This window comes from Mugil cephalus, chromosome 23 (assembly GCF_022458985.1).
Source record: "Mugil cephalus isolate CIBA_MC_2020 chromosome 23, CIBA_Mcephalus_1.1, whole genome shotgun sequence".
Lineage (NCBI taxonomy): Eukaryota > Metazoa > Chordata > Actinopteri > Mugiliformes > Mugilidae > Mugil > Mugil cephalus.
The window spans coordinates 1,364,407-1,389,406 of NC_061792.1; the positions used below are offsets into that span (position 1 = coordinate 1,364,407).

General features: G+C 40.4%; 10 non-coding genes and 11 pseudogenes across 10 annotated transcripts; all 21 read right to left on the bottom strand.

Moving 5' to 3' along the window:
• Positions 1–279: 279 nt before the first annotated feature.
• On the bottom strand, positions 280–397 carry LOC125002487 (annotated as a pseudogene).
• A 101-nt stretch (positions 398–498) lies between these two features.
• Positions 499–617, bottom strand: LOC125001312. Its single transcript, XR_007111573.1, has one exon. It is a non-coding gene; the product is annotated as a 5S ribosomal RNA (ribosomal RNA).
• A 313-nt stretch (positions 618–930) lies between these two features.
• LOC125002397 lies at positions 931–1,050 on the bottom strand (annotated as a pseudogene).
• A 99-nt stretch (positions 1,051–1,149) lies between these two features.
• LOC125002847 lies at positions 1,150–1,266 on the bottom strand (annotated as a pseudogene).
• A 312-nt stretch (positions 1,267–1,578) lies between these two features.
• LOC125001866 lies at positions 1,579–1,694 on the bottom strand (annotated as a pseudogene).
• A 311-nt stretch (positions 1,695–2,005) lies between these two features.
• On the bottom strand, positions 2,006–2,124 carry LOC125003144. Its single transcript, XR_007112011.1, has one exon. It is a non-coding gene; the product is annotated as a 5S ribosomal RNA (ribosomal RNA).
• A 101-nt stretch (positions 2,125–2,225) lies between these two features.
• On the bottom strand, positions 2,226–2,344 carry LOC125001573 (annotated as a pseudogene).
• Positions 2,345–2,445: 101 nt separating this feature from the next.
• Positions 2,446–2,554, bottom strand: LOC125002677 (annotated as a pseudogene).
• Positions 2,555–2,654: 100 nt separating this feature from the next.
• Positions 2,655–2,773, bottom strand: LOC125003007. The gene has a single exon (XR_007111876.1). It is a non-coding gene; the product is annotated as a 5S ribosomal RNA (ribosomal RNA).
• Positions 2,774–9,458: 6,685 nt separating this feature from the next.
• On the bottom strand, positions 9,459–9,578 carry LOC125002931 (annotated as a pseudogene).
• Positions 9,579–17,086: 7,508 nt separating this feature from the next.
• LOC125002964 lies at positions 17,087–17,208 on the bottom strand (annotated as a pseudogene).
• A 5,675-nt stretch (positions 17,209–22,883) lies between these two features.
• Positions 22,884–23,002, bottom strand: LOC125002636 (annotated as a pseudogene).
• Positions 23,003–23,103: 101 nt separating this feature from the next.
• On the bottom strand, positions 23,104–23,222 carry LOC125003205. The gene has a single exon (XR_007112069.1). It is a non-coding gene; the product is annotated as a 5S ribosomal RNA (ribosomal RNA).
• A 101-nt stretch (positions 23,223–23,323) lies between these two features.
• Positions 23,324–23,432, bottom strand: LOC125002074 (annotated as a pseudogene).
• A 101-nt stretch (positions 23,433–23,533) lies between these two features.
• Positions 23,534–23,652, bottom strand: LOC125003274. The gene has a single exon (XR_007112134.1). It is a non-coding gene; the product is annotated as a 5S ribosomal RNA (ribosomal RNA).
• Positions 23,653–23,753: 101 nt separating this feature from the next.
• Positions 23,754–23,872, bottom strand: LOC125001416. The gene has a single exon (XR_007111672.1). It is a non-coding gene; the product is annotated as a 5S ribosomal RNA (ribosomal RNA).
• A 101-nt stretch (positions 23,873–23,973) lies between these two features.
• Positions 23,974–24,092, bottom strand: LOC125003024. The gene has a single exon (XR_007111893.1). It is a non-coding gene; the product is annotated as a 5S ribosomal RNA (ribosomal RNA).
• Positions 24,093–24,193: 101 nt separating this feature from the next.
• LOC125003275 lies at positions 24,194–24,312 on the bottom strand. Its single transcript, XR_007112135.1, has one exon. It is a non-coding gene; the product is annotated as a 5S ribosomal RNA (ribosomal RNA).
• A 101-nt stretch (positions 24,313–24,413) lies between these two features.
• Positions 24,414–24,532, bottom strand: LOC125001747 (annotated as a pseudogene).
• A 101-nt stretch (positions 24,533–24,633) lies between these two features.
• LOC125001334 lies at positions 24,634–24,752 on the bottom strand. Its single transcript, XR_007111594.1, has one exon. It is a non-coding gene; the product is annotated as a 5S ribosomal RNA (ribosomal RNA).
• A 101-nt stretch (positions 24,753–24,853) lies between these two features.
• LOC125003069 lies at positions 24,854–24,972 on the bottom strand. Its single transcript, XR_007111937.1, has one exon. It is a non-coding gene; the product is annotated as a 5S ribosomal RNA (ribosomal RNA).
• Between the last annotated feature and the right edge of the window lie 28 nt (positions 24,973–25,000).

Below are 25,000 nucleotides of genomic sequence, written 5' to 3' on the forward strand. Positions count from 1 at the left end.
TCAAAAATGATCATTGCATGTATTTTGATGATGTAAATGTTACCATGTCTCCTGATGAAAAAGAAAAGCTTACAGCACCTGTATTCCCATGCGGTCTCCCATCCAGTACTAACCAAGCCCGACCGTGCTTAGCTTCCGAGATCAGACAAGATCGGCGTGTTCAGGTTTATGGCCATAAGCAATGTAACTGTCACTAAAGCAGTATATATAAGTGTCAAAATCATCATTGCATGTATTTTGATGATGTAAATGTTACCATGTCTCCTGATGAGAATGAAAAGCTTACAGCACCTAGTATTTCCAGGCGGTCTCCCATCCAAGTACTAACCAAGGCTACACTGCTTGGCTTCCGAGATCAGATGAGATCAGGCGTGTTCAGGGTGGTATGGCAGTAATCAATGGTAACTGTCACAAACGCAGTATATATAAGTGGTCAAAATCATGATTGCATGTATTTTGATATTGTAAATGTGACCATTTCTCCGGATGAAAATGAAAGGCTTACAGCACCTAGTATTTCGAGGCGGTCTCCCATCCAAGTACTAACCAGGCCCGACCATGCTTAGCTTCCGAGATCAGACGAGATCGGGCGTGTTCAGGTTGGTATGGCTGTAAGCCAAGTCAGACGTTACTAAAGAAGTATATATAAGTCGTCAAAATCATCATTGCATGTATTTTGATGATGTAAATGTTACCATGTCTCCTGATGAAAATGAAAAGCTTACAGCACCTGGTATTCCAAGGCGGTCTCCCATCCAAGTACGAACCAGGCCCGACCGGATGCTTCTAGCTCAGACGAGATCAGGCGTGTTCAGGGTGTATGGCCGTAAACAAGTAACTGTCACAAACGCAGTATATATAAGTTGTCAAAAGGATCATTGCATGTATTTTGATGATGTAAATGTTACCATGTCTCCTGATGAAAAGAAAAGCTTACAGCACCTGGTATTCCCATTCGGTCTCCCATCCCAGTACTAACCAAGCCCGACCGTGCTTAGCTTCGGGGATCAAGACAAGATCAGGCGTGTTCAGGATGTTATGGCCATAAGCAATGTACTGTCACAAACGTAGTATATATAAGTGGTCAAAATCATCATTTCATGTATTTTGATGATGTAAATGTTACCATGTCTCCTGATGAAAATGAAAGGCTTACAGCATCTGTATTTACAGGCGGTCTCCCATCCAAGTACTAACCAGGCCCCACATGCTAGCTTCCGAGATCAGACGAGATCGGGCGTTGTTCAGGTTGGTATGGCCGTAAGCAATGTCAAATGTCACTAAAGCAGTATATATAAGTGGTCAAAATGACCATTGCATGTATTTTGATGATGTAAATGTTACCATGTCTCCTGATGAGAATGAAAAGCTTAAAGCACCTGGTATTCCCAGGCGGTCTCCCATCCAAGTACTAACCAGGCCGTTAGCTTCCGAGATCAGACGAGATCAGGCGTGTTCAGGGTGGTATGGCCGTAAGCAATGGTAACTGTCACAAACGCAGTATATATAAGTGGTCAAAATGATCATTGCATGTATTTGATGATGTAAATGTTACCATGTCTCCTGATGAAAATGAAAAGCTTACAGCACTGGTATTCCCAGGCGGTCTCCCATCCAAGTACTAACAGGCCCGCCATGCTTAGCTTCCGAGATCAGACGAGATCGGGCGTGTTCAGTGTGGTATGGCCGTAAGCAACGTTAACTGTCACAAACGCAGTATATATAAGTGGTCAAAATGATCATTGCATGTATTTTGATGATGTAAATGTTACCATGTCTCCTGATGAAAATGAAAAGCATACAGCACCTGGTATACCCAGGCGTCTCCCATCCAAGTACTAACCAGGCCCGATCCATGCTTAGCTTCAGAGATCAGGATGTTCAGGGTTGGTATGGCCGTAAGCAATGGTAACTGTCACAAACGCAGTATATATAAGTGTCAAAATCATCATTTGCATGTATTTTGATGATGTAAATGTTACCATGTCTCCTGATGAAAATGAAAAGCTTACAGCACCTGGTATTCCCAGGCGGTCTCCCATCCAAGTACTAACCAGGCCCTACCATGCTTAGCTTCCGAGATCAGACGAGATCGGGCTTGTTCAGGTTGGTATGGCAGTAAGCAATGGTAACTGTCACAAACGCAGTATATATAAGTGGTCAAAATCATGATTGCATGTATTTTGATGATGTAAATGTTACCATGTCTCCTGATGAAAATGAAAGGCTTACAGCGACTAGTATTCCCAGGCGGTCTCCCATCCAAGTACTAACCAGGCCCGACACTGCTTGGCTTCCGAGATCAGACGAGATCAGGCGTGTTCAGGGTGGTATGGCTGTATGCAACGTTAACTGTCACAAACGCAGTATATATAAGTGGTCAAATTCATCATTGCATGTATTTTGGTGATGTAAATGTTACCATGTCTACTGATGAAAATGAAAGGCTTACAGCACCTATTATTCCCAGGCGGTCTCCCATCCAAGTACTTACCAGGCCCGACCATGCTTAGCTTCCGAGATCAGACGTGTTCAGGTAGGTATGGCCGTAAGCAATGTCAAATGTCACTAAATCAGTATATATAAGTGCTCAAAATCATCATTGCATGTTATTGATGATGTAAATGTTACCATGTTTCCTGATGAGAATGAAAAGCTTACAGCACCTGGTATTCCCAGGCGGTCTCCCATCCAAGTACTAACCAGGCCCGACCATGCTTAGCTTCCGAGATCAGACGAGATCGGGCGCGTTCAGGTTGGTATGGCCTTAAGCAATGTCAAATGTCACTAAAGCAGTATATATAAGTGATCAAAATGATCATTGCATGTATTTTGATGATGTAAATGTTACCATGTCTCCTGGATGAGAATGAAAAGCTACGCAGACTGGTATTCCAGGCGGTCTCATCCAAGTATCTAACCAGGTCCATACCATGCTTAGCTTCCGAGATCAGACGAGATCAGGCGTGTTCAGGGTGGTATGGCCGGTATGCAATGGTAACTGTCACAAACGCAGTATATATAAGTGGGTCAAAATCATCATGGCATGTATTTTGATGATGTAAATGTGAACCATGTCTCCTGACTGAAAATTGAAAGGCTTACAGCACCTAGTATTCCAGGCAGGTCTCCTATCAAGTACTAACAGGCCCGACGTTGCTTAGCTTCCGGAGAATCAGACTAGACGTCGGGCGTGTTCAGGTTAGTATGGCCGGTAAGCAATGTCAAATGTCACTAAAGCAGTAATATAAGTGATCAAAATCATCATGCATGTATTTTGATGATGTAAATGTTACCTTGTCTCCTGATGAGAATAAAAGCTTACAGCACCTGTATTCCCAGGCGTCTCCCATCCAAGTTACTAACCAAGCGCTAACACTGCTTGGCTTCCGAAGACAGACGAGATCAGGCGTTGTTCAGGTTGGTATGGCTAGTAAGCAATGGTAACTGTCACCAAACGCAGTATATATAAGTGGTCAAATCATGTTTGCATGTATTTTGATATGTAAATGTTACCATGTCTCCTGATGAAAATGAAAGGACTTACAGGGACTAGTAATTCCCCCGGCGGTCCTCCATCCAAGTACTAACCAAGGCCCGACACTGCTTGGCTTCGAGATCAGACGAGATCGGGAGTGTTCAGGTTGTATGCCGTAAAGCAATGTTCAAATGTCACTAAAGAAGTTATATAAGTGGTCAAAATGAATCATTCGCATGTATTTTGATGATGTTAACTGTTTCCATGTCTCCTTGATGTGAAAATGGTAACAAATTCAAAGCCTGCCCCTCTCTTAGAAAGATTGCACTTTTCAGGCAATTTCCAGAGTTGCTTCCCTACTGAGATATTCAGTCTTTTGCTGTTTTGTTGGTTGCATTGATGCTTGTTATTCGGGAAATGTTTTGTAAAACTTTGGACGAAAATCAAAGGAACCATGCTTATTCAAGTGTGTTCCTTGTCTTGCTGTGCAGTAATTTGTAACTTGAGAAGCACTAAGATGTACAGATCCACGAGGCTTGTATAAAACAAACTTTCAGTAAGATCAAAGCTCAAAGATTCTATGCCATCATGGCTCAAAGGAAAAGATTTGATGGAAAGGACAGATTCTATGACATCATGAAGGTAAAAAACATTCTATGGCACATTCTATGTAAATTTGTGAGGAGTGCGCTAGGGAAGAGAGAGTGTGGGAAAGATTTTCAAATTTCTTCTGTTTTCTGTGATCATTTCTTTTCTCTCACTCTGGTATTGTGTTTTCATTTAGGTTCATCGATCAAGTTTTCAATTAACACCTTTCAATCTTGAGTGTCACTTAGTGAGATCTATTAACCACTGTCCGTCCGTTGGTACTATGATATGATAATATATGTCGTCAGATTTTGGCATGAGCAACCAGTAAATCACACTTCACTCTTCTACAAAACTGTATAAGTATTAGTAATAAATAGGAGTAGATGTAATTATTTTTGTACCTTTAACCATATTTACTGTTTATATGTTTTCTTCCTTTGGTTTTGGTTTGTTTTATCATTTGCATTGTCTGTAACAACCTTCATTTTCACGGGAATAACGTAAATAGTCCTGCCTTATCTCTAATTCAAGATTCAAGTCATTCAGTACATCTAATGACAAAACTAATGGGGTCTTTTTTATTTCCGTAGATCACTCTTTTGATACATGTCTCATTAAAAAGTCCAGCATTAGAGCATAAACACTCAAATTGTTAAGGTTGACTCTTCGGCTTTAGTTGTAGTTGTACAATATTTAACGCTGTACCAGTTGGCAGCATCACAACGTGCAAAACCGGTTAGCCTGTTTCCAAGAAAACAGAAAAACATACAGCAATAAAAATGACAACACAACTACAGCGGTAATAAAATGTTCTTAATTGCTTGCCTAGGTAAACAAGGTTTAATAAAAATAAAATACTAACTACATACAAGACACATTCTGACACATTGAAATTGGACGTTAGCACGTTAATTTGCCCGTAGTTAGCTCCCCATCCACCGTATGCTAACGACCACGTTATCTCCTCTGGCCTCGTTTTTATTTCGGGCGTCAGTTCAAAATTGTGGACAACAGCAAATTTGATGCAAAATACAAGCAATGGTAGGAAACCACTTGTCAATATTTCTAATGACAATATCTCCGACAGACAGTCGGCTACCACCTCAGACGGTTGGGGTTTGCTGTATTGCCCGAAGAAACGCAAAAAAGAAAATAATTTACTATAAATACTTACTCATTGTGTAGTTAAAGCCACCAAGTTGCGCTGTTAATAGGTTCCGCTAGACCTTATGTACTCAGAAGGAAATCGGATAAGAATCAGCGCACATATTAAACTACACGTGACACAAAATATTGATTATACAAGTGGATGAGGCTTCTTAAACAAACTTTACACACAGTTTGGGAGCATGTTGGTCTAATTTTGGTGCTTATGTGTTGTTTTCGCGCACGTACAGGACGCACGTGCTGACTACATGCGGCGCACATGCTCAGCACTAACGTTACATCCATACGTAGTTACGTGCATGCTACGCACATACAAAAGAAACGATGGATGAAAACAGGGCATGCCGTCATGGATGTCTTCCTTTGATTGATGTCCTCAATTGTTTTCCTTTGATGATGATGTCATGAAAATGTTTTCCTTTGATCATGATGGCATAGAATCTTTGCCTTGATTTGTATTGAAAGTTTTGTTTATACGAACCTAGGTGGGTCGTAGATTCTGTTAGACTTTCAAACTGAAACTCAGGGTGCTCAGGATGGTATGGCCGTAAGCAACGTTTAACTGTCACAACGCAGTATGTATAAGTGGTCAAAATCAATCATTGTTGGCATGTATTTTGGATGATGTACATTGTTACCATGTTCCTGATGAATGAAAGGCCTACAGCACCTGGTATTCCAGGGGTTCTCCCATCCAAGTACTAGCCAGCCTCCCTAACTGTTTCGCTTCCGAGATCAGGCGTGTTGAGGTTGGTATGTCCATAAGCCAAGTCAAATGTCATAAAGCACTATATATTAGTGGTCAAAATTTTCATTGATGTATTTTGATGATTGTAAATGTTACCATGTCTCCTGATGAGAATGAAAAAGCTTACAGCACCTTGGTATTCCCAGCGGTCTCCCATCCAAGTACTTAAACAGGCCCGAGTGCATAGCTTCCGAGATAGACGAGATCAGCGTTGTTCGGGTGGTAAGGCCGTAAGCACGTTACCTGTCACTAAAGCAGTATATATACGTGGTCAAATGATCCATTGCAAGTATTTTGATGATGTAAATGTTACCGTGTCTCATGAATAGAGAATGAATAGCTTACTACAGCACCTGGTATTCCCAGGCGGTTCTCCCATCCAAGTTAATAACAGGCCCGACCGTGCTTAGCTTCCAAGATCAGACAAGACTCGGGCGGGCTGTTCAGGTTAGTATGGCCATAAGGGCCATGTCAAATGTCACTTAAATAGCAGTTATATATAAGTGGAAAAAAATGATCATTGCATGTATTTGATGATGTAAATGTTACCATGTCTCTGTATGAGAATGAAAAGCTTACAGCAACCTGATATTCCCAGGCGGTTCCATCCAAGTACTTAACTCAGACCTACACTGCCCTTAGCTTCGAGATCAGGCGTGTTCAGGGTGGTATGGCCCGTAAGCAACGTGTAACTGTACAAAACGCAGTATATATAGCTGGTCCAAAATCATCATTGCATAGTATTTTTGTTTTTGAGCGGAAGCTGCTACAGATGATACAGTCTGCCAGGAAGTAGAGTCAGATGTAACAGGTAGATATGAATCAGAGAGAAAAACAAGGCGACCGTTTCCAACCAGGGTTTGGGTGTGATTCTTCGACTTTGTGTTTAAACTGAAAACACTGCCTGAGATTGGACTTATCGTGAAAGGCCTACTGCACCATAGCCAATCAACATCACCTGTGCGGAAATCTCAGCTGTTTCAGCATGTCAATTTCTAGCATATCAATTTCAACTTTTGCCTGTCTGAAAATTGGCCCGGACGCTCTTGTTGACTTTGACGCCGACTTTCACGTTGGTTTTTTGCAGATTTGGTATAAAAAAATTCAAGCCGCCCTCTATGGAGGAAAGATTGCACTTTCAGGCAATTTCCCAGAGTGCCCTACTGAGATATTCAGCTCTTTGCTGTTTTGTTGGTTGCAATTGATGCTTGTTATTCGGAAATGTTTTGGAAAAATGTTGGCAAAATCAATGAACCATGCTCTATTCAAGTGTCGTTTCCTTGTCTTGCTTGCAGTCAATTTGTAAACTTGAGAAGCCACTAAACGATAAAGAATGTACAGATCCACAGAGGCTTGATATAAACCAAACTTTCAGTAAGATCAAAGGCAAAGATTCTATAGCCATCATGGCCAAAGGAAAAGATTTGATGAAAGGACAGAAATTCTATGACATCATGAAGGAAAACATTCTATGGCAGATTCTATGGTAAATTTTGTGAGGATTTGTGCGCTAGGAAGAGAGAGTGTGGGAAAGATTTTCAAATTTCTTCTGTTTTCTGTGATCATTTACTTTTCTCCTCATCTGTTGGTTTTCATTTAGGTTCTCGATCTCATAAGGTTTTCATTAACACCTTTCAATCTTGAGTGTTCACATACGTGAGATCTATAACACTGCCGTCAGATTGGTACTATGATATGATAATATATGTCGTCAGAGTTTGGCATGGAGCAACACAAAATCACCACTACCACCTCTTCTACCAACTGTATCAGTATTAGTAATAAAATAGTAGTAGATGTATTTTTTTGTACCTTTAACATATTTACTTTTCTAAATGTTTCTCTCTTTGGGTTTGGTTTGTTTTATCATTTGCTTTGTCTGTAAAACCTTCATTTCTCCATCGGGGATTAACGGTAAAATAGCCTGCCTTATCTCTAATTCCAAGATTCAAGTCATTCAGTACATCTATGACAACTAACTGGGGTCTTTTTTATTTCTTAGTTCACTCTTCTTATACATTGTCTCATTAAAAGTCCAGCTGAGAGCATTAAAACACTCAAATTTGTTAAGGTTGACTCTTCGGCTATAGTTGTAGTTGTACAACTATTTAACGCTGGTACCAGTTGGCAGCATCACAACGTGCTAAAAGACGGTTAGCCTGATTCCAAGGCAAACAGAAAACTCTACAGCAATAAAAATGACATCTAAAACTACAGCGGTGTAAACCTTGTTCTTAATGCTTGCTAGGTAAAAACGGTTAAATAAAAAAGTAAAATACTAACTACATACGACACATTCTGACACATTGAAATTGGCGTTTAGCTCTGGTTAACATAGCCCCGTAGTTAGCTCCCATCTCCCACCGTATGCTAACCGAACCACGTTATCTCCACTGGCTCGTTTTATTTCGGCAGTCAGTTCAAATTGTGGACGAACAGCAAATTGATGCAAAATACAAGCAATGTTAGGAAACCATTGTCAATAGTTCTAATGACAAATCCTCGACAGCACACGTCGGCGGCTACCACCTCGACGTTGGGGTTTGCTGTATTGCCCGAAAGAAAGCAAAAAAAGAACTAATTTACATAATTACTTACATCAAATTGTGTAGTAAAGCCACAATTAGCGTGTTATAGGTTCAGCTAGACCATTTATGTACCTCAGAAGGAATTCGATAAAGATCAGCCGCAAAAACATTTTTGGACTTAAACTACACGTGACAAAAACATATTGATTATTACAATGTGGATCGAGGCTTAAACAAACTTTACACACAGTTATGGGGAGCATGTTGGTCTAATTTTTGTGTGTTGTTTCGCGCACGTTACAGACGCACGTGCGACTACAGGCGCGCACATGGGAGTATACGTTACATCCATACGTTGTTCCGTGCATGCTCACGCACATACAAAGAAACGATGGATGAAACTGGGGATGACCGTCATGGGATGTCTTATCTTTTGATGATGTCCTCAATTGTTTTCCTTTGATGATGATGTCATGAAAACGTTTTCTGTTGATCATGATGCTAGAACTCTTTGCCTTGGATATTATTGAAAGTTTGTTTTATACAAACCTAGGTGGTCCGTAGATTTGTTAGACATTCAACACTGAAAAACTCAGGCGCTGTCAGGATAGGTATTGGCCGTAAAGCAACTGTTACAACTGTCAAAACGCGAGTTTGTATAAGTGGTCAAAATTCATCATGGCATGTTTTTTGATGATGTAAATGTTACCAGTCTCCTGTGTAAATGACAAGCGCCTACAGCACCTGGTATTCCAAGACGGTCTCCCATCCAAGTACTTGCAGGGCCCTACACTGCTTAGCTTCCGAGATCAGGCGTGTTGAGGTTGGTTGGCATTAAGCATGTCAAAAATGTCACTAAAGCACTATTATTTAGGTGGTCAAAATTTTCATTGGATGTATTTTGATGTATGTAAATGTTACCATGTCTCATTGATGTGAATGGAAAAGCTTACAGCCCCTGGTATTCCCAGGCGGTCTCCCATTCAAGTACTAAACAGGCCCGACGCGGCATTACTTCCGGGATCAGACGAGATCATGCGTGTTCAGGGGTGGTAAGGCCGTAAGCAACGTTAACTGTCATAAAAGAGTATATATAAGTGGTCAAATTGATCCATTGCAAGTATTTTGATGATGTAAATGTTACCCTTGTCTCCTGAATGAGAATGAAAGGCTTACCAGCACTGGTATTCCAGGCGGTCTCACATTCCAAGTACTAACCAGGCCGACGGTTAGCTTCCAAGATCAGACAAGATCGGGCGTGTTCAGGTTAGTATGGCCATAAGCAATGTCAAATGCACTAAAGGCGAGTATAGATAAAGTGGAAAAAAATGATCATTGCAAGTATTTTTGATGATGTAAATGTTACCATGTCTCTGGATGTGAATGAAAAGCTTACAGCACTGGTATTACCAGGCGGTCTCCCATCCAAGTACATTCAGGAAATCCTACACTGCTTGCATCGAGATCAAGGCGTGTGTCAGGGTGTATGGCCGTAAAGCATCGTTAACTGTACCAAAGCAGTTATATAAGTGGTCAAAATCATCATTGCATGTATTTTGTTTTGAGCTGAAAGGCTTCTACAATGATTACAGTCTGCAGGAAGTGAGTCAGAAATGTAACAGGTAGATATGTATCAAGAGAAAACAGGCGACCCGTTCCACCAGGGTTGGGGTGATTGTGGTTTGTGTTTAAACTGAACACTGCCTGAGATTGGGGGGGGGGCCTTAAAATCGTTGAATGGGCCTACTGCACATAAGCCAATCAACCAATCACCTATGCGGAAATCTCAAGCTGTTTCAGAATGTCATTTTCAGCATATTCAATTTCAACTTTTGCCTGTCTGAAAATTGCCGGACGCTCTTGTTGACTTTGACGCCGACTTTCTCGTGGTTTTTGCAGCATTTGGTTAAAAAAATTCAAAGCCGCCCTCTCTGAGGAATGATTGCACTTTCAGGCATTTCCCAGAGTGCTCCCTACCTGAGATATTCAGCTCTTTTGCTGTTTTGTTGGTTGCCATTGATGCTTGTTATTCGGGAAATGTTTTGTAAAACTTTGGGAAATCAATGAACCATGCTCTATTCAAGGTGTGTTCCTGGTCTTGCTTGCAGTCAATTTGTAACTCTGACAAGAACTAAAGAATGTACAGATCCACAGAGTTGTATAAAACAAAAACTGTCAGTAAGATCAAAGCAAAGATTCTATGCCATCATGGCAAAGGATAAGCTTTGATGAAGGACAGAATTCTTATGACATCATGAAGGAAAAACATCTATGGGCACATTCTATGTAAATTTTGTGAGGAGTGCGTAGGAAGAGAGAGTGTGGGAAAGATTTTCAAATTTCTTCTGGTTTTCTGTGATCATTTTTCTTTTCTCTCACTATGGTTGTGTTTTCATTTAGGTTTCCTCGATCAAAGTTTTCATTAACACCTTTCAATCTTGAGTGTCACAGTTGTGAGATCTATAACATGCCGTCCGTGGTACTTTGATATGATAATATATGTCGTCAGATTTTGCGATGAGCAACAAAATCACCACTACCACTCTTCTACACAACTGTATCAGTGATTAGTTAATTAAATAGTTGTAGATGTAATTATTTTTGTACCTTTAACATATTTTACTTTTATATGAGTTTCTATCCTTTGGTTTTGGTTTGTTTGATCATTTTGCATTGTCCTGTAAAACCTTCATTTCTCCACGGGGAATAACGTAAAATATAGTCCTGCCTTTATCTTAATTCAAGATTCAAGTCATTCAGTACATCTAATGCCAACTAACTGGGGTCTTTTATTTATTTCCATAGATCACTCTTTTATACATGGCTATAAAAAGTCCGCATTAGAGCATGAACACTCAAATCATGTTAAGGTTGAGCTCTTCGGCTATAGTTGTAGTTGTACAACTATTTAACGCTGTACCAGTTGGGCAGCATCACAACGTGCTAAACCGGTTAGCCTGTTCCAAGACAAACAGTAAATCTTACAGCAATAAAAATGACAACACAACTACAGACGGTAAAACTGTCATAATTTGCTTGCCTAGGTAAAACAAATGTTAAATTAATTAAAATAAAATACTAATTACTACAGACACATTCTGACACATTGAAATTGGGCCGTTAGCACGTTACTTAGCCCGTTGTAGCTCCCCACTCCACCGTTATGCTAACGATCCACGTTATCTCCACTGGCCTCGTTTTATTTCGGGACGTCAGTTCAAATTGTGGACAACAGCAAATTGATGCAAAATTCAAGCAATGTTAGGAAACCATCTTGTCAATATTTCTATGACAATTCGACAGCACACGTCGGCCTACCACCTCAGACGTTTGGGGTTTGCTGTATTGCCCGAAAGAAACGCAAAAAAGAAATAATTACATAATACTTACATTCATTGTGTATAGTTAAAGCCACAAGTAGCGCTGTTAATAGGTTCAAGCTATCTATAGACCATTATGTACCTCAGAAGGAAATACGATAAAGATCAGTCCACCACATGATTAAACTACACGTGACACAAACATATTGATTATACAATGTGGGATGAGGCTTAACCAAAAACCTTTACACACAGTTATGGGTAGCATGTTGGTATAATTTTTGTGTGTTGTTTTTCGCGCACGTACTGACGAACGTTGCGGACTACATGCGGCGCACATGGAAGTAAAGTTACATCCATACGTAGTTCTGTGCATGCTCTCGCACAATACAAAAGAACGATGATGAAACCAGGGCGATTGACGTTCATAGGGATGTGTCTTCCTTGACTGTTGTCCTCAATTGTTTTCCTTTGATTGATGATGTCATTGAAATGTTTTTCCTTTGATCATGATGGCATAGAATCTTTGCCTTTGAATCTTATTGAAAGTGTGTTTTATTACAAACCTAGGTGGGTCCGTAGATTCTGTTTGACTTTCAAACTGAAAACTCAGACGTCCTTGTTCAGGATGTATTGCCGTAAGCAACGTTTAAAACTGTCACAAAAACGCAGAGTAATATGTATAGTGGTCAAAATCATCATTGCATGTTTTTGATGATGTAATTGTATACCAATGTCTCCTGATGAAAATGAAAGGCCTAAAGCACCTGGGTATCCCAGGCGGTCTCCCATCCAAGTAATAGCCAGGGCCCTCACTGCTTAGCTCCGAGATCACGGAGTTGTTGAGGTTGTATGCCATAAGCCATGTCAAATGTCACTAAAGGCACTATAATTTTTAGTGGTCAAAATTTTCATTGTATGTATTTGATGATGTAAATGCTACCTTGTTCCTGATGAGAATGAAAAGCGTACAGCACTGGTATTCCAGGCGGGTCTCCCATCCAAGTACTAACCAGGCCCTTACTGCTTAGCTTCCGAGATCAGACGAGATAAGGCTGTGTCAGGATGTTTATGGCCGTAAGCAATGGTGACTGTCACAAACGCTAGTATATATAAGTGGTCAAAGTCACTCATTGCATGTATTTGGTGATGTAAATGTTACCATGTCTCTGATGAAAAGGAAAAAAAAAAAAAAAAAAAAAAAAAACAGAAAAGCTAGAAAAAAATAAAAACAAAAAAATATAGGGAAAAAATAGAAAAGGAAAAAAAGGCTTACAGCATCTTGTATTCACAGGCGGTCTCCCATCCAAGTACTAACCAAAATCCGGACACTGCTCTTACCTTCGGAGATCAAATGAGGATCAGGTGTTTTTAGAGGTGGTATGGCCGTAGAAAAAAAAAAAAAGCCTACGTTAACTGTCAGAACGCAGTATATATAAGTGGTCAAAATCATCATTGCATGTTATTTTGTTTTTGAGCTGATGCTTATACAATGATACAGTCTGCGGTAGTAGAGTCAGAATGGAAACAGGTAGATATGAATCAGAGAGAAAAACAAGGCGACCCGGTCGAACAGGTTTGTGGTTGTGATTTGTGTTTTTTACTGAACACTGGCCTGAGATTGGCTTATCGTGGAACAGGCCCACTGCAAACTTAGCCAATCATCATCACTTTATGCGGACGTCGCAGCTGTTTCAGATGTCAATTTCAGCATATCCAATTTCAACTTTTGCTGTCTGAAAATTGCCGGACGGGCTTGTTGACTTTGACGCCGACTTTCTCGTAGGTTATTGCAGAGCATTTGGTAAAAGATTCAAAGCCGCCTCTCTGAGGAAAGATTGCACTTTAGGCAATTTCCCAGACGTGCTCCCTACTGAGATATACAGCTCTTTTGCTGTTTTGTTGGTTTGCCATTGATGCTTGTTATTCGGGAAATTGTTTTGTAAAACTTTGGACGAAATTCAATGAAACCATGCTCTATTCAAGTGTGTTCTTGTCTTGCTTGCAGTCAATTGTGTAAACTCTGAGAAAGCACTAAAGATTGTAAAGATCCACAGAGGCTTGTATGTAAAACAAATTTCAGTAGGATTCAAAGGCAGATTCTATGCATCCGGGCCAAAGGAAAGATTTGCTGAAATCATCAAAGGACAGGAATTCTATGACATCATTGAAGGAAACATTCTATGGCACATTTTCTAATGTTAAAAAACAATTTTTTTGTTTGGGAGGGGGGGGGGGAGTGCGAGAGGAAGAGAGAGTGTGGGAAGGATTTTCAAATTTCTTTCTGTTTTCTGTGATTCGTTTTCTTTTCTCTCACTCTGGTTGTGTTTTCATTTAGGTTCCTCGATCAAAGATTTCATTTTAACACCTTTCAATCTTGAGTGTTCACATTAGTGGGATCTATAAGACTGCCGTCCGATGGTATATTGATATTGTTTATATATGTGTCGTCAGATTTTGGGCATGAGCAAACCAAAATCACCATACACTCTTCTACCAATTGTATCAGTATTAGTGAAAAATAGTAGTAGATGTTAATTATTTTTAGTTACCTTTAACATATTTATTTTTATATAGTTTCTCTCCTTGGATTTTGTTTGTTTTATCATTTTGCATTGTCTGTAAAAACCTTCATTTTCCACGGGGAATAACGTAAAATAGTCCTGCCTTATCTCTAATTCAAGTTTCAAGTGATTCTGAAATCTAAAGACAATAACTTGGGGTACTTTTTATTATCATAGATCACTTTTTTTTTCATGTATCATAAATAGTCAGCATTGAGATTAAAAAACTAAAATATGTTGAGGTTCGACTCTTCGGCTATAGTTGTAGTTGTACAACTATTTAACGCTGTTGTACCTCAAGTAGGCTGCATCTCAACGTGTAAACCCGGTTAGCCTGTAAGACAAACAGAAAACTTACAGCAATAAAAATGACAACACAACTACAGCCGGTAAAATGTTTATAATTGCTTGCCTAGGTAAACAAAAGGTTAAATAAAATAAAATACTAACATACATACAGACACATTCTGACACATGGAAATTGGCCGTTAGCACGTTAACTTAGCCCCGTAGTTATGCTCCCCACTCCACCGTTTGCTAACGACACGTTATCTCCACTAGCCTCGTTTTATTCGGCGTCAGTTCAAACTGTGGACAAGCAAATTGATGCAAAAATACAAGCAATGTTTAGGAAACCACTGTCAATTTCAATGACAAATTCGACGCACACGTCGGCTACCACATCAGACGTTGGGGTTTGCTGTATTGACCGAATGAAACGCAAAAAGAAATAATTTACATAATACTTACATCATTGTTGTAGTATAGCCACAAGTAGCGTGTTAATATGTTCCAGGCTAGACCACTATGGTACTCAGAAGGAAATACAATTAAAGAATCAGCCGCACATGATTAAACTACACGTGACCACAAACATATTGATTATACCAATGTGGATGAGGCTTAAGCAAACCTTTACACACAGTTTATGGGAGCATGTTGGTCTAATTTGTGTATTGTTTTCGCCAACGTACTAGACGACGTGCGATAACATGCGCGCACATGGAGTAAGTTACATCCATACGTAGTTCCGTGCATTGCTCACGCCATACAAAAAGAAACGTATGGAATGAAACAGGGCGATATGACGTCTGGGATGTTTCTTTGATGAAGAATCAAAGAATCTCTGCGTTTGATTCTTATTGAAAGGTTTGTTTGATACAACTAGGTGGGTCCGTTAGATTCTGTTTGACTTTCAAAAATGAACTCAGGCGGCCTGTTCAGGGATGGTATGGCGCGTAAGCAACGTTAACTGTCACAACGCAGTATTTATAAGTGGTTCAAAATCATCATTGCATGTATTTTGATGATGTAAATGTTACAGTCTCCTGATGAAAATGATAGGTTACAGCTCCTTGTATTCCCAGGCGGTCTCCCTCCCAAAGTACTAACCCCCCAGCTCCCGACCGTCCTTAGCTCGAGATTCAGCGAGCTCGGCCGTGTTTAGGTTGGTATGGCCGTATGCAATGTCAAATGTCATAAAGCTGTATATATAAGTGCGTCAAAATGATGCATTGCTGTATTTTGATGATGTAATGTAACCATGTCTCTGATGAGAATGAAAAGATTACAGCACCTGGTATTCCCAGGCGGTATCCTATCCAAATACTAAAACAGGCCCTACCATGCTTAGCTTCCGAGACTCAGACGGAGATCAAGGCTTGGTGTTTTCAGGGTGTGGTATGGCCGTAAGCAATTGGTAACTGTCACTAACGCAGTATATATAAGCTGTGTCAAAATCATCATTGCCATGTATTTTGATGATGTAAATGTTACAATGTCTCTGATGAAAATGAAAGGCTTACAGCAAAACAGGTATTATCATGGCGGGGGTCTTCCCATCAAGTACTAACCAGGCCCGCCCATTGCTTAGCTTCGAGAATCAGACGAGTCCCCGGGATGTTCAGGTTGGTATGGCCATAAGCGGACAGTAACTATCACAAACGCGAGTATATATAAGTGGTCAAAATCTCATGCAGTATTTTGGATGATGTAAATGTTACCATTGTTCCTGATGAGAATGAAAAGCTTACAGCACCTGGTAATTCCCAGTTGGTCTCCAATCCCAAGTACTAACAGGCGCAGGACCGTGCTCAGCTTCGAGATCAGACAAGATGGGCTTGTTTCAGGTTGTATGGGCAGTAGCAAAGTCAAATGTTTTTTTTTTTTTTAACTTTAACGCAGTCTATATAGTGCTCAAATTGATCATTGCATGTATTTTGATGATGTAATCGTTACCATGTCTCCTGATGAAAATGAAAGCTTACAAGCACCTGATATTCCCAGGCGGTCTCCCATCCAAGTATAACCAGGGCCCGACGCGGCGGCATAGCTTCCGAGATCAGGTGTTCAGGGTGCGTATGGCCGTAGAGTAACGTTAACTGTCACAAACGCAAGTTATATATAGTGGTCAAAGATCATCATTGCATGTATTTGTTGATGTAAATGTTACATGTCTCTGTATGAAAATGGAAAAGCTTACAAGGCACCTGGTATTTCCAGGCGGTTCCCATCATGTACTACCAGGCCCGTCCGCCGCTTAGCTTCCGAGATCAGACAGATCGGGATTGTTCAGGTTGGTATGCCGTAAGCGACCGGTAACTGTCACAAAGGCAGTATATATAAGTGGTCAAATCATCATTGCATGTATTTGATGATTGTAAACGTTACATGTTCCTGATGAAATGAAAGGCTTACAGCACCTAGTATTCCCAGGCGGTCTCCCATCTCTAAGTACTCACCAGGCCAGACCGTGCTTAGCTTCCGAGATCAGACGAGATCAGGGTGTTCAGAGTAGGTATGGGCCGTAAGCAATGTCAAACGTCACTATATAGAGTATATATAATATGAGTCAAAATCATCTTGTATGTATTTGGATGATGTAAATGTTTCATGTTCTCCTGATGAAAATGGAAAGCTTCAGCACCTGGTATATTCCAAGGCGGTCTCCCAATCAGAGTACTAACCAGGCCTACACTACTTAGTTTCCGAGATCAGACAAGATCTGGGTTTGTTCTTTTTCTCTTTTATTAGTCTATCAATCACAAATTTACACGTCACTGTCAATTTTTGCACATAGATCAGAAAGAAAACAACCTATCATAGTTCTCATGAATGTATCAAAGAAAATCAAACAATCAACTAAATAAAAGTACAAATCCAACTCTCACAATTCAATAAAACTTCTCCCTTTTCGCCATCACAAATAAACTTATTCCCACTCATGAAAATTCTCTTCACCACCTCTCCCCATACTGCAGTTCAGTTCAAAATCTCTTTTTCATTATTGTCTTAAACAAATCTTTAAGTTTGTACATTTCTCCCTTCAAAATGAGAATAATTCCTTCTATTACAACCGCAATTGGCCATGGCTCAAAGTTGTAGTTATTAACCAAAAATTCACAGTCTTTTTCTTTCAAGTAACCAAAACAGAAAGAGCTTCCTCACCCTCTTCAGCTTGATCCAAGTCGCCAATGTTCCTCAAAAGTTTTTTCAGGAAATCAAAGAAATCAAACTACTCAAAACAATCTAAAAAAAAGTGCAAAAACTCTCATGGCCACTTTTACATACAACACACATTGCACTTACAGCATTATTTATTTTATGAAACACCTCATTTCGTATATATTCCGTTATGTTTATATAAGGAAATCTCGTTATTTTCACACTCTATACTGTTATATTTTATGTTCCCATTCAACCATATCTTTTAACATCCAAATCATTGAACACGCCAGCCAAACTTTCTCTGCTTCTGGCTCTTTTATCACATCAGCTGATTAACCATTCATATACTTTTTCAACTTCACATTTTCAAGAGGCATTTCTTCTCTTTTCAATCACATACATCTTGGGTGTACGCTTGTCTGGCTTAATCACACAGTCTCTTATTATAATGTCTTGTCCAATTCCAGAGTATACTACTTTTAATCCGCTCATATATTCGGCTGACTTTTTCTTTGCTTTCCATCCCATCTAAAACATTCACAGAATCATAAATACAATTCAATTTCTAAACCCCGGATGACCTCATAAATAATATCCTTGACTTGTTTAATATTTGCCACATGAATTGTGGGCTCATACAGACTTTTTATTTTATATTTAATTTCTCATTGAGAAAAAGAAACAAGGGTTAGGTAGGTTAACAAACCATTTGCAATCAATCACACTCATATTCTACTTTTGGTAGAAATTTTCTCCACGCTTCAAAAACACCTCCTGTAAAACTCTGGGATTTTAACTGTCATGATTGTTTTTGAAAACCATTAAACAAACCATAGTCACCTATCCCACCCACTTCGATCCACATATTCCTAAATACTCCTTCCATCCATAGTTCAATCCCGCTCCATGGTATTTTTGGATCGTTCCTTACTCTTATTTGCCGTTTCTTTTCATTTCCAAATCAATGAGTTCAGCCCACCCTCTCTCTTCTTTCCCTATCAAAGGTTTTTGTGCAAATTTTCACCCCTTTCCCCTCCCATATATAAAGTTCACAAATAGTTTTGTTTAACACATTCATAACCCACTCTGGCATGTCTAACACTCTCATCACATTTACACAAACTGAGAATAACAAATTAATCCCACCATCACTTTTCCTTTCAGTTTAAGTTTCTCCCGCCTCCATATGTACATACTGTTTTTATCTTATTAATCACTCCAGACATGTCTCATCTCTAGCTCTTTGCTTGCCACCCCCAGACACACTCCAACACCTTCATGTATTTCTCATAACACTTTAAGCCCTTTTCAATCCTCTTCTATATCTCCAATGTAACATGATCTCTGATTTGTTTTGTTGATTTTGGCTCCTGCTGCCGTCCATATTTTTCGTTAATCTGTAGCACCCTTTTCCACATGTTGTTGGTCCCTGACCGTAATAGTTGTGTGTCTGCATATTGATTGGATGACACAGGGTCCTCCATAGCGGCAACTGAACACCTTTTCACCTCTGGTCAGTTTTGATCAGCTTCGCCAGGGGTCAACAAACTATTGCATACAGTAGTTGCTGCAGGGGACATCCCTTGTCTCACTGATCTCTCCACATCGAAAAGGTTTGGTCAAGACACCGTTTACCTTCACTCGGCCTCTTGGCACTGTCTTACAGCCTCTTTACCCATCCCTACCTTCCTCTCCCGACCCACTTTTCCAGTACTCTAAACAGGAATCTGTGGTCTACTCTCTCAAAAAGGCCTTATTCCATCTATTCCAGCACTACTCCCCCTTTTCCATCCTCTTTCATGTGTTCTATTGAATCTTGATTGTGGCTATTGTGTCTGCTATGTCTCTTCCGGGTATGCTGTAACTCTGCGTTTCTGTACTATGTTTTCCCTATCACTCCCTTCATCCTATTTGCCAGGACTTTAGTTAGTATCTTATAATCTGTATTTAGCAAACTAATTGGCTGAGTTTTCCAAATCTAACTTACTTCCTTTCTTTTTGAAAATTATTGCTATTACACCTCCCCCATCCTATTCTGCACTTTGCCCTGTTCTTTCATCCCTTGAATACATCTACAGAATTTGCGGCTACTCATTTTGTACGCTTTGTACCTTTCTTTTTTGTTGGATCCCTATCCCATCACTTCCTGGATCTTTCCACTTTTCAATTCCTCTTATGGCCTCTATCACCTCCTTCTATTTATGTCTCTATCAACCATTCCCTATCCTCTTCACTCAGTTTCTTTTTAACACTTTCCATCTCTTCTTCTATGCTTCCTTGAATCTATGTCCCCTTTTTATAGAGATCCATAAAATTCTTGTACCTTTCCAGAATCTCCAATAATCTACTATCTTCTCTCCGTTTTTGTCATTAATTTCCTTTATGTATGTTCTATTTGTTTTCTTTTCTCTAACCCAAAAAAATATCCTGTGCACTGTCACCTTCTAATGCATTATTTTGCTTTACTTCTGCAGAATCGCTCCTCTACATTTCTCCGTCTCTAAACCTCTTAACTTCATCTTTTTGGGGTTTTTCCAAATAATTGTTTATATTATAAACCCTCCTCATTGTTTGCTCTACTTTACTCTGCACTCAATTTTTGTTTCTGAGCCTTTTCCTCCTTCATCATTTTCCCTTTTTTTCTTACTATATTAATACTTATTTGCGTAATTAAAGTTTTTATCTTCTCCCATCGTTCCTATGCGTCAGTGCTAGCAGTCATTTTCTTATACCTCTCTCTTCATCCTATTCTCTCGGTCTAGCAAATCCTATAATCTGTATCTTGTATCCTCTTCTTCAATTATCCTGCGTTTAATATCCACATCCCTCTCCTTCTCTTCTTTCTCTACCTTAATTCGAAAACTTGGACCCCATCATGGTCACTGAGCTATTTCTTTGTGCCTTTATTTTGTCGATGTACCCTATAATGCTACTTTGCACCAACACCAAATCTATTCTACTTTGTTTTAGAACCCCATATCTCTCATCTGCCTCCCGTGTATTCTCTCTTTTCTGAGTTCTCTTCTCTCCATGATCTATAAGCCCCTGTTCTTTCATCAGCTCGGACAGCATGTTTCTCGATCTTTCCCATCTAAATTCAAACTCCTTACCTACATCTAGACGAACTACATTTTATATTGAAGTCCCCAACTATAATTACACTTCCCTGCGATTATATTTGTTTAAGTTCTTCTAATAATGCAACAATTATCTTTTTCTAAATTTGGAACGTATATATTTATTAATCTGATTCTATTTCTCTATATTTAATTCTATCACCAAAATTCTCCCTGTTATCTCTATATACCTCTTTTATGTCTTGACAACGTCCTTTTTACTCATTATTGTACCCCCCTTGCGTTTCTAGCCCCATTATTATAATTATAGCTCCCCTCCATTCCTCACTCATTTCTTTAACTAGTGTCCTCGGTCCCAATTAGTTTCTTGAATACATATAATATCGCTGCGGTATGCAAATAATAAGCTCTTTTATTTTTCTCTTTATTTCTTAGCCCATTTGCGGTTGATTAATAGAGGTTATTTGTGGCCATGAGAGCAAAAACTGAATTTATATAAAATAGAAACCAAAAAAGAAAACATTTAAACCAAAACATATACAATCACATACGGATCTTCGGTCCTTTTCGCTCCTCTCTTTCTTTGTCTTTCTCCGCCTTCCGCTTTGCTGAGATCTTTGAAAGATATTTGTCAAGTTGGTTGTCCGTTCTCTTCTCTCTTTCATGTCCATTTAATCGTCGTCGTCTTTTCTTCATTCTCCTTTCCTTGTTTTGGCAGCAGGGTTCGGTTTCTCTCCACCATCTCCATTTGCGTTCTTGTTGTCGCTTCCATGGTGTTCTCCGCTTCACCGGACATCCTTGCCACCGTTTTTCGGATCCTCCTCTTCCTCGATCCCCATTGTCCTCTCACCCTTGTCTAGGACTCTGTTTGACCTTGGACTCCTTCGCCGTCGTGTTGTTGCGTCCGTTGCTCTTCTCCCTTCCTCACCCATATCCTCCTCCGTTCCTTCTCTCTCGGCGCTCTCCCGTGCGTGTGGCCATCTCTCTCGGCACATGAAAACGACTTGAACTCCGGGGCATTCTCTGAGATGTGTCCCGGCTTGATGCATTTTCTGCACCACTTGGATTTGTCTATCGTGGGATCACACGGAAATACTCCCGCCCCCTCATAGTTTCAATTTTAGTGCGAGTCATGGCAGCGATCTGACGTGCCACGTTGAATCGGACCTTTAAAATCTCGTGCCGTCGGCAATGTCTGTGCCGGCCCACACGGCGTTTAATTGCGACAGTGCGGGACCCCCCATTTCATTAAGTCTCTTCCATGATCGTTGCTTTCCTCAGTTACACGGGTTAACGTTTTGGACAGAGACGTCCATGTCGCTGTTTATTATGTCACGGTCGATCACTGGCACTCCTTTTATTTTTATTACCATCCAATCAACTTTTGCCTTCCCGGCACCATCCTTCATCGTGATTCGAATTTCTTGTCCGTCTTCATTCTACACCCCTAAAATTTCCCACAACTCCTTCTTTTTTTTTTTTACACCTTTCAGCAGGTCCATTACGCGATTGATTTGTATCTTCCACCTCACCGTCAGCTCTCTTCTCTACTTTTTCGTATTTACAGCCATTCCTTGCATATGAGGGGTTCATTGTATCTTCCTCCCCTTGATTAATCATTAATTAGTTTAGGCGGAAAAAAAAAACAATCCCCCGAAAACAGCGCCGAGAGCCGTCGGGGAAATTACGGGGATGATAAGGCACAAAAGATCAAAAAAATAACAACTATTCTTCTGATTTCAAACAAAAAGAACAAAATATCACAGAGGAGTCAGGCCGAGTCGCTGTGCATATTCGAAATTCGCGACCACTCGCAATCACCACTCCACTATCGGATTGTTCAGGTTGGTATGGCCGTAGAAGCGACGGTAACTTCACAAACGCAGATATATAAGTGGTCAAAATCATCATTGCATGTATTTTGATGATGTAAATGTTACCATGTCTCCTGATGAGAATGAAAAGCTTACAGCACCTGGTATTCCCAGGCGGTCTCCAATCCAAGTACTAACCAGGCCCGACCGTGCTTAGCTTCGGAGATCAGACAAGATGGGGCTAGTTCAGGTTGGTATGGCCGTAAGCACAGTCAAATGTTACTAACGCAGTATATATAAGTGGTCAAAATCATCATTGCATGTATTTTGATTATGTAAATATTACCATGTCTCCTGATGAAAATGAAAGGCTTACAGCACCTGGTATTCCCAGGCGGTCTCCCATCCAAGTACTAACCAGGCCCTACACTGCTTGGCTTCCGAGATCAGACGAGATCAGGCGTGTTCAGGGTGGTATGGCCGTAAGCAATGGTAACTGTCACAAACGCAGTATATATAAGTGGTCAAAATCATCATTGCATGTATTTTGGTGATGTAAATGTTACCATGTCTCCTGATGAGAATGAAAAGCTTACAGCACCTGGTATTCCCAGGCGGTCTCCCATCCAAGTACTAACTAGGCCCTACACTGCTTAGCTTCGGAGATCAGGCGTGTTCAGGGTGGTATGGCCGTAAGCAATGGTAACTGTCACAAACGCAGTATATATAAGTGGTCAAAATCATCATTGCATGTATTTTGATGATGTAAATGTTACCATGTCTCCTGATGAAAATGAAACGCTTACAGCACCTAGTATTCCCAGGCGGTCTCCCATCCAAGTACTAACCAGGCCCGACCGTGCTTAGCTTCCGAGATCAGACGAGATCGGGCTTGTTCAGGTTGGTATGGCCGTAAGCGATGTCAAATGTCACTAAAGCACTATATATAAGTGGTCAAAATTATCATTGCATGTATTTTGATGATGTAAATGTTACCATGTCTCCTGATGAAAATGAAAAGCTTACAGCACCTGGTATTCCCAGGCGGTCTCACATCCAAGTACTAACCAGGCCCTACACTGCGTGGCTTCCGAGATCAGACGAGATCAGGCGTGTTCAGGGTGGTATGGCCGTAAGCAATGGTAACTGTCACAAACGCAGTATATATAAGTGGTCAAAATCATCATTGCATGTATTTTGGTGATGTAAATGTTACCATGTCTCCTGATGAGAATGAAAAGCTTACAGCACCTGGTATTCCCAGGCGGTCTCCCATCCAAGTACTAACTAGGCCCTACACTGCTTAGCTTCGGAGATCAGATGAGATCAGGCGTGTTCAGGGTGGTATTGCCGTAAGCAATGGTAACTGTCACAAACGCAGTATATATAAGTGGTCAAAATCATCATTGCATGTATTTTGATGATGTAAATGTTACCATGTCTCCTGATGAAAATGAAACGCTTACAGCACCTAGTATTCCCAGGCGGTCTCCCATCCAAGTACTAACCAGGCCCGACCGTGCTTAGCTTCCGAGATCAGACGAGATCGGGCTTGTTCAGGTTGGTATGGCCGTAAGCGATGTCAAATGTCACTAAAGCACTATATATAAGTGGTCAAAATTATCATTGCATGTATTTTGATGATGTAAATGTTACCATGTCTCCTGATGAGAATGAAAAGCTTACAGCACCGGGTATTCCCAGGCGGTCTCCCATCCAAGTACTAACCAGGCACTACACTGCTTAGCTTTAGAGATCAGACGAGATCAGGCGTGTTCAGGGTGGTACGGCAGTAAGCAACATTAACTGTCACAAACGCAGTATATATAAGTGGTCAAAATCATCATTGCATGTATTTTGTTGATGTAAATGTTACCATGTCTCCTGATTAAAATGAAAAGCTTACAGTACCTGGTATTCCCAGGCAGTCTCCCATCCAAGTACTAACCAGGCCCGACCATGCTTAGCTTCCGAGATCAGACGAGATCGGGATTGTTCAGGTTGGTATGGCCGTAAGCAACGGTAACTGTCACAAACGCAGTATATATAAGTGGTCAAAATCATCATTGCATGTATTTTGATGATGTAAACGTTACCATGTCTCCTGATGAAAATGAAAGGCTTACAGCACCTAGTATTCCCAGGCGGTCTCCCATCCAAGTACTAACCAGGCCCGACCGTGCTTAGCTTCCGAGATCAGACGAGATCAGGCGTGTTCAGGTAGGTATGGCCGTAAGCAATGTCAAACGTCACTAAATCAGTATAT